The 7321-nt window shown below is 38.8% G+C and overlaps 1 protein-coding gene across 1 annotated transcript in view; it reads right to left on the reverse strand.

Annotated features, from left to right (window-relative positions):
• The window catches only part of LOC111867775 (glutamate receptor ionotropic, delta-1), an 8272-nt gene extending 7208 nt beyond the window's left edge, over positions 1 to 1064 (reverse strand). Inside the window, exons 1-2 of the mRNA XM_033752804.1 lie at positions 820 to 1064; positions 636 to 739 (exon numbers count right to left, since the gene is read on the reverse strand). The gene's annotated coding sequence lies outside the window, so the exon portion shown is untranslated. The remainder of the gene's footprint in view (positions 1 to 635; positions 740 to 819) is intronic.
• Between the last annotated feature and the right edge of the window lie 6257 nt (positions 1065 to 7321).

The raw sequence follows: 7321 nt of genomic DNA on the forward strand, positions 1-7321 counted from the left end.
CGACGAATTAAATAAGAAAGCTACCGTGGTGTGTGGAAAACCTTTAGTGAACCGACACTCTCGGCAATTTTAACTATTGTAATTATTTTAATTAACTGGAACGTGGCTATTTTTAACAAAGTGAAGTTTTGTGTGTTGGTGATTTCTTTTTCTACTATAAATGCCTCTGATGATGGCTCCGTGGTGAGCCGAAACATGTAAGGCAGGTGGTGACGAGGTGGAAAACTTAAAAAAGTGTCACATTTGACGGAAGGAACTTGATTGTTAATTTGTTAGTGTGACGGACCAGAATGAAAGACCTTAAACATATGTATATATATTTTTTAACCATATAATATTTGGCGTTATTATATTAATGTAAATATTATTGCTTATATTACATAAGTTACCTAGCTTTCCTTTGTCTGTGTACGTCTGTTTCCTTATTTCCTCGTACTTACTTTATAATTGCATTTGGATTGTTGAGTGAGTACGTAAATAGATAAAGCATTGATTTGAATTGAATATATGTTGCGTTCTTGGCAAGAATTATTTGCGTAACTACAGTTCCAGTCAACACGAAATCTTTCAGATAAAATTTCATAGATCCTCTGAGTTGTCTTTAAGGATGGAAAGTAGACTGAAGTATTGCTTACGTGAAGTTGAGTACTTCCTGCAGGATGTTCCAGACTTCTCCAAAATATCCGCCGATTTCTACAACTTCGTCTCCAAATTTCTTCTTAAAGTTTGCGTAGAATCCCTAGCAAGAAACAGAAGTAGTCATAGGCTATACATGCAGCAATTTCATTCAGTACGTTCAAAGCTTGTTCCCCAACTTACCGCGTTTATTACGGCAGATCTGAGAACTAAACCCTGTAGATCTGGTCTTCGTTTAATAAGTCCACGTGCAAGATACGAGAGGTTGGCGAACTGGTGTGTTCGTAGAGGCAGGGAGCGGTCTACGCGATACACTTCTGTGAAGACAAAATTCTGGCCGTCTTCTTTGTGTACCACCAAGAATTCGCAATGAAATGGAATGTAAATATCAACGAATAAATCGTCCAATGTATAATTTGTATGGTACAGCAGCAGCAACCATCTTGCTTCTGACATATTCTCTTTCTCTGAAAGCTATAATTGAAACAAATGAAATTCAACAATAAAGATATTTTAAATTTGTTATGAATTTCAGAATATGGAATCTACAAGCTAAACAAGAGGACGTGTTTTATAGTTAGGAAGTGTGTAAAACCATTAAGATATTACGTTGATAATATTTCAAGCCCTATTTTCTTCACTTTGTCCAAACAGATTGGTTATACGCAATAAACATTCATATGATTAAAATAAGGTCATCTGACGCATGCGCAAAGTAGAAGGTATTATAAATTACATGCTACTATTCATGTTAATAACTTACTGCGGTAAGCTCTGATACTTTCTAGTATTTATTCATGTTAGCTTGTATGTAAATTTCTGTCTTAAGTAAGTGACTGTTTCATAGCTCAGGAGGTTAGTCGTCGGATTCCTAAAAAGGAGGCCGAGGTTCAATCCCAGATCAAACCATATGGGATTTGTGGTGGATGAAATGAAATTTTGGTAGATTTTCTCCGATTATTTCGGTTTCCCCTGCCAATTCTCATTGCAACAACCGCTTCATATTCATTAATCATCCTACCATCGAGGCTGTATTGTCTCGACACTGGCATCGTCCTGAAGTGACCAAGTTAAATAACTGATATATTTATATAAGTGCAGAGCAATAAATTCAGGTGGAAAGTAGCTTCGTGCAGTTTTTATCGGTGATAATAAATTTCTGTAGTCTTTATGTAAGTTCCAGAAACCACTCCTAATTCTTTCTTAAAATTCTCGTGTGTTTGGAAGACCCCTGTTGTTCGCTGGATATATAAATTATGAAATATACGTATAACGGAACAGTTCCTATTTCATTGTCTCGGAAACTGCAACACTTAAGGAAGACTGTGAAATAGGCATAAAATTAGTTTATATATTTTTCCTAACAACATTTTTCGAGATATTTTTTACTGATAAATTCTTAGTGAATCGTGCTCAATACGGTATGTGCTCACAAACGCATGCAGCTCTTCTTGTAAAACCCCTGTTCGTTCTGTTAAATTTGAACAAGAATTGGAATTTATCAACGATATTAGTAAAACTCTCCAATAAAAAATTTCGTTAAAATCTCTTCTGCTTTTCTAGAGTTTATTCGTGCGTACAATAGCGTAATAGCCCCTTGGTGTGCCTAGAGCACTTAAAATGAAATAAATTCAAAGCTGGAAAAGTGAATGAATATGAATAATAGAGGAAAATACAAGATAGGCACGTCTCTATTCCAGTTTTTGTTGACGATTTTCGGACGAATATATACCTGGCCAATAAATACTGGAATAAATGGATTCTAAACTAGCAGTCTTAATATTGATATGGTGTATATTCAACTGTAAATGTACTGAAAATTGCACCCAATAGGACAAGCAATATGTCTGCACTAAACACAGGCGGTTACAGCTCACAGTCAAACGATAATACATGCCACAATATTGTCCAGTATCTTACCTGCATCAAGAAGGATCTGATTTCTGTATTTCCAGAGGGAATAACGTAGAGAGGCAGGCTGCATTTATTGGTTTCAGTAACTTTTCGTATATTTCTTATGGGTACTCCAGCTGTCGGAATTTCGTTCTTGGACAGGAATGATAGCAACATAGCAACCTGCTCTATTCCTAGTAGAATTAAAAGTAATTTTAATAAAAGTGTTCTTTACAAACGTCAAGTGTACTCTGTCAAGTTAAGCCTAAAACAGACACAGACCAGCAGGCAGAATCCTTAGCTGCTTTTATACAAGGCGCAAGTATACCCACATAATAATATGGAACAAATGTGAATCCTCTAACTGGATGACTTTTAAGATACTTTACTTAATCACGAACAATGAAATTTCAGTTTGTAACTTAATCTGTCTCTTTATTAATGTATTGATAGTTTAATGTGGTCTAACAACAAAGTTCGCGAACTCATCGCGGTAAAAGTGCTACATACGTCATTGCTGTGTGTCACTGTGGTCGCCTTCAAAGGACTCCTATTGGGAAGCTATGCACTGACGCCAGCGTCTAGTCCACTCTTGAAGACATTTTTGGAACTTGTTTTATGGAATGGTCTTCAGAGCTGCCGTCATATTACTGCTGATGTCTTCAGTGTCTTCCTTTCAATGTTTCCTTTATCTTCAGGAACAGAAAAGGTCATTGGGGGCTAGATCCAATGAATAGGGAGGGAGTTACAATACAGCTATTTGTTTACTAGCTAACACTCCCTCACGGACAGTGCCGTATGAGCAGGTCTTTTGGAACCTTTCCTTCACTCACCTTCTTCATGTTAAGATCTTAATTAAGATTTTACTAAATGTTTCTCTGTTGATGTTTGCTTGCTCTGCCATGCTTCTGACAGTCAGCCGAAGATTTTCGCCACAATTTGACGAACTCTTGGAATGTTTTCTTCAGTTCTGCTCGTTGCTCGCCGTCGTGACCTTTCTTCGTTATTGACACTTCCTCTTCCCTCAGAAAAATGTGTACTCACACGTAAAATGCTGTTTTCTTCATAGCATTACCCACGTAAACTTTCTGTGATCTCTTCCACTCTTGCCAAGTTCAACAAGAAATTTAACGTTTGTTCCGAAATTCTCGCGACGGCGCACCAAAACACACTCAGGCAATAATAGACGCCAACCAGAAAGAGACTGCCATAGTTCAACAACAACACACCTGTGAAACACTGATATACCAAATTCATCAGACCATACTGAGGTTTCTGTCCACTGCTTCCACGGCAAATACACGGTGGCGAGTTCACGAACTTTATTGTCAGACCAAGTACTTATAAAATATACAAATATTTTCGGACTTACTTTGTAGACTTTATGCCTGTTTCTGAAGTAGAGGACTGATCTCTATTCTCAGAAGCCAGACATAACTTTTCGTATGTATTTGTTTTATTGCTAGTGGGGTGGGACTAATTTCCTTGTACTGCGGCCACTCTGGGCTCTTGTACCAGCCCCAGATGATAGGTGAGGGTGATTATGGAGCAATTGGTGGAATCAAGATTGACAGGGGAAACCTAAGTACTCGGAGAAAACGTGCCCCAGCGCCACTTTGTCTACCACAAATCCCACTTGACCAGACCCGGGATCGAACCCTGTCCGCCGCGGTGGGAAGCCATCGACTAGCCGCTTGAGCTATGGCGCGGCCATTTTTCGTATGTAACTATTTGCAACGTGACTTGTTCAGAATTGACTCTATTTCATAACCAGGATTATATACAGTTGACCCAGGGGAGATCTGAGGCTCCATTTTTCTAAGGGTATGACTTCCAAGATCTGAATTGTTCCTGGAGTCTTCCTGTAATTTTGAAAACTCTTGCTGTAACTAAATTTATTATTTTGTTTTGCTTTTGCATCTTGTTTACATTGCTACCATTTGGTTTACCTTGCTGCTGATTCAAAATGAAATCCTGTGCTTGTATAAAGTTAAACACTTTAAGAATTCCACATCATCATCATCGTAATCATCATCATCAGCATGAATCAGTAGCAAACCTGCTGGCCAAACCCTGCCTTCCAGAATTACGTTCCATGAGGCCCATGGAGAATACCAAAAACGGTTAGGCTTCGTTTGAAGAACCAGCCGAGTAAACTGACTCCGAATTCACTACTAAAAGCATTTATTACAGAGATATAAAGTTTCTGTAATATGCATCTGTATAGAGCTTTTTTTTTCGGTTAACCTGATCGTTCTAACTTCACACATTTCAAGTCTCATCTCCAAGCTTTTCAGCTGTTCCAAAAATATAAGTCCGATGTTCTGTGTAATATTCATATAACTGTTAGTCCCTGTTGAATCTGTAAACTAGAGGACCAAACTTTTTCGGTTGTACTGGATCGCTTATCCAATATTTCCGTAACTACCCTCCTTAACTGGAAACCTCGGTCTGAGGACAGCCAGTTTCGTGATGGCAGTAGTTCCATTTAACACGGTATAGATGAGCAACGCATGCAGGATTTATGTCAGAAAGTCCTATGAAAGGAGACACTCCAGTAACTTATGGGTATAGGAAGGGATAATATGAAAATCGATATTAAATATCTAGGATTTAAAATCTTGTCTGGCGCATTTATTTGGCTTACTGCAGAGACTTTTTTTTTCCTTGGCACTACAGCCCCAGTGGGCCTAGGCCTACCTCCATGAACTTCTCCGTTCACTTCGGTTTTTCTAGATCTTACACATTTGGTAGGACTCCTTGGGCGGGTGATCAGCTCGTCGAAAAGCCTCTACCTGTACACAACCAGATACTATTAGCGGGCTCTAATGTACACATCCCCTCGTTGGTGTCTCCACCTTATCGTGGTGAGGGGGTTTGAGTATGCCAAGGACCCTGAGAGCTATACCAGCGGTAGCGTAGCTACTGGCAGGGCCTCCCTTGCTGGACAGGTCAAAGGGTAGGCATCAGACGAAGAGAGACACCAAAAACCAAAAACTGATGCCGGAAGCAGCGTCATCAGCAGCGACTTGAAGCACAGAACAAATGATGCTCGAGATGGTTCAAGTTCGTATAGCAACAGGCGTGACCAGAGTGGTTTGAACGGCTGTTGTACTGCGATGTGGAAAGCAAATGGAAAAACTACCACATTATCACTTTTCCTGGATAGTCTCTTTCCAAAAACAGAAGATCACATTAAGTGGAGGAACTGTTTTGGAAGAGACTGTGGACCTGTCATCTGACAGTTACTGATCAATCAATCAATGTACACAGTAATGAACTTGTAGGTTATTCGAAGAGAAGGAATTTCTTTGTCAGCTGAGAGGCAACTACAGTAGATTGTGAAAGTGCACTCTGCCCCACGGAGTTCATGAGGTTGGTTAAGCAACGTACAAAATAACTTACCTTGTTCTCCGTGGTATAGCACATAAACACAAGAGGAGTGTGTATGCTCCTTCACTGACAAGACGATATTAGCGTAAGTGTGTGCATCAGTCCCTGAGACCAGCGCTGTGCTACACACTGCTGTTGTGAATATCAACAGAATTCGAGCACACATGTGAGGCGGTGTGAGTCGGTGTGCGAAATAAATCAGGAAATGAAGCACAGTTTAGTCGAGACAAGCGAAACGGAAATGTGTTCGTACGTACAGACAAACAAATAGGAAGCTTGTGGTATCACGACAGAGGGCTCACAGCTCGAACAGAATGAATTATTCCAAGATTGTTTTACATAAAAGAGACAGTCTCCTTTATTTGTTTAACATAAACCCAGGCACGATTTATATGTTGTTTTATTTGAGCTAATGAGTTTCGAAGGTATATGCCGTTGCCTGATTTAAGAAGTATGAGGCAAAGAGTCGATACGACCATAAAGCGTTCTGCATACTATTTTCTTATTTATGTAATTAGCGATTAACATTCATGCTGCGATATGCAGTTACAAATTACGAGGTTTTCATGGTCTGTACGAACTTCTTACTTAACTGAGCAAACAATCGCACTGTCCCTAAGACCTAACCGAATGTAATTACTCAGGTAGAACTTTCCTTATATTTACAGGGTGAAATGTCAGTGGTGCAATCAGGCGAATTAATTTCTCTTGATGGTGTAACTACCCTACACCAAAACATAAAGTTACTAATTAAACATAGTTCAGATCTAAACTTTAAGGAACCAAACGAAAATAATATTACATTCTTCTGGGAGGTGTGGTTAGCGATTTAAACTCCTGTATATGCGGCTAAGGACATTCAGCCAGTTACAGACACATGAGGCACTACAGTAAGGTTTATATCCACTCACAATGAAGAAGGAGGGATGATGAAATTGTTAAGTACTTCATTATAATATCATATATGTCACACTTTATTCAACACAAATTCTATTTTAGGCACATGTTCAAATTCCATAGCCTGTATTTAATTCTACAAAATTCCCAAATTATTCTCAATGCCACAGAATCGTGATCACAGAAATTTTAAAACTGTTGTATTTATTTTAATATATGGGATAAAAATAGAGGAATCCTCTTCACATCAAAACACCTATTTAAATATTTACTACAAGAACACGAATATTACTACAGCGATATAATCACAGTTTTATGCTTACATACAAATTCAGACATATTAAATTAGACAGTTGGTGAAACAATTACAGAATATGGAGAATACCGTCTTCTGGGATGTGGATCCGTCCAGATCTTGTATGAACCGATAATTCGGAGGAACGTATCTCCTCCATTTTCAGGGTAGAAAAATCTGCGAGCGCGGAACCAGCGTGAGTAGGTG

Source organism: Cryptotermes secundus, unplaced genomic scaffold (assembly GCF_002891405.2).
Source record: "Cryptotermes secundus unplaced genomic scaffold, Csec_1.0 scaffold116, whole genome shotgun sequence".
Taxonomy (NCBI): Eukaryota; Metazoa; Arthropoda; class Insecta; order Blattodea; family Kalotermitidae; genus Cryptotermes; species Cryptotermes secundus.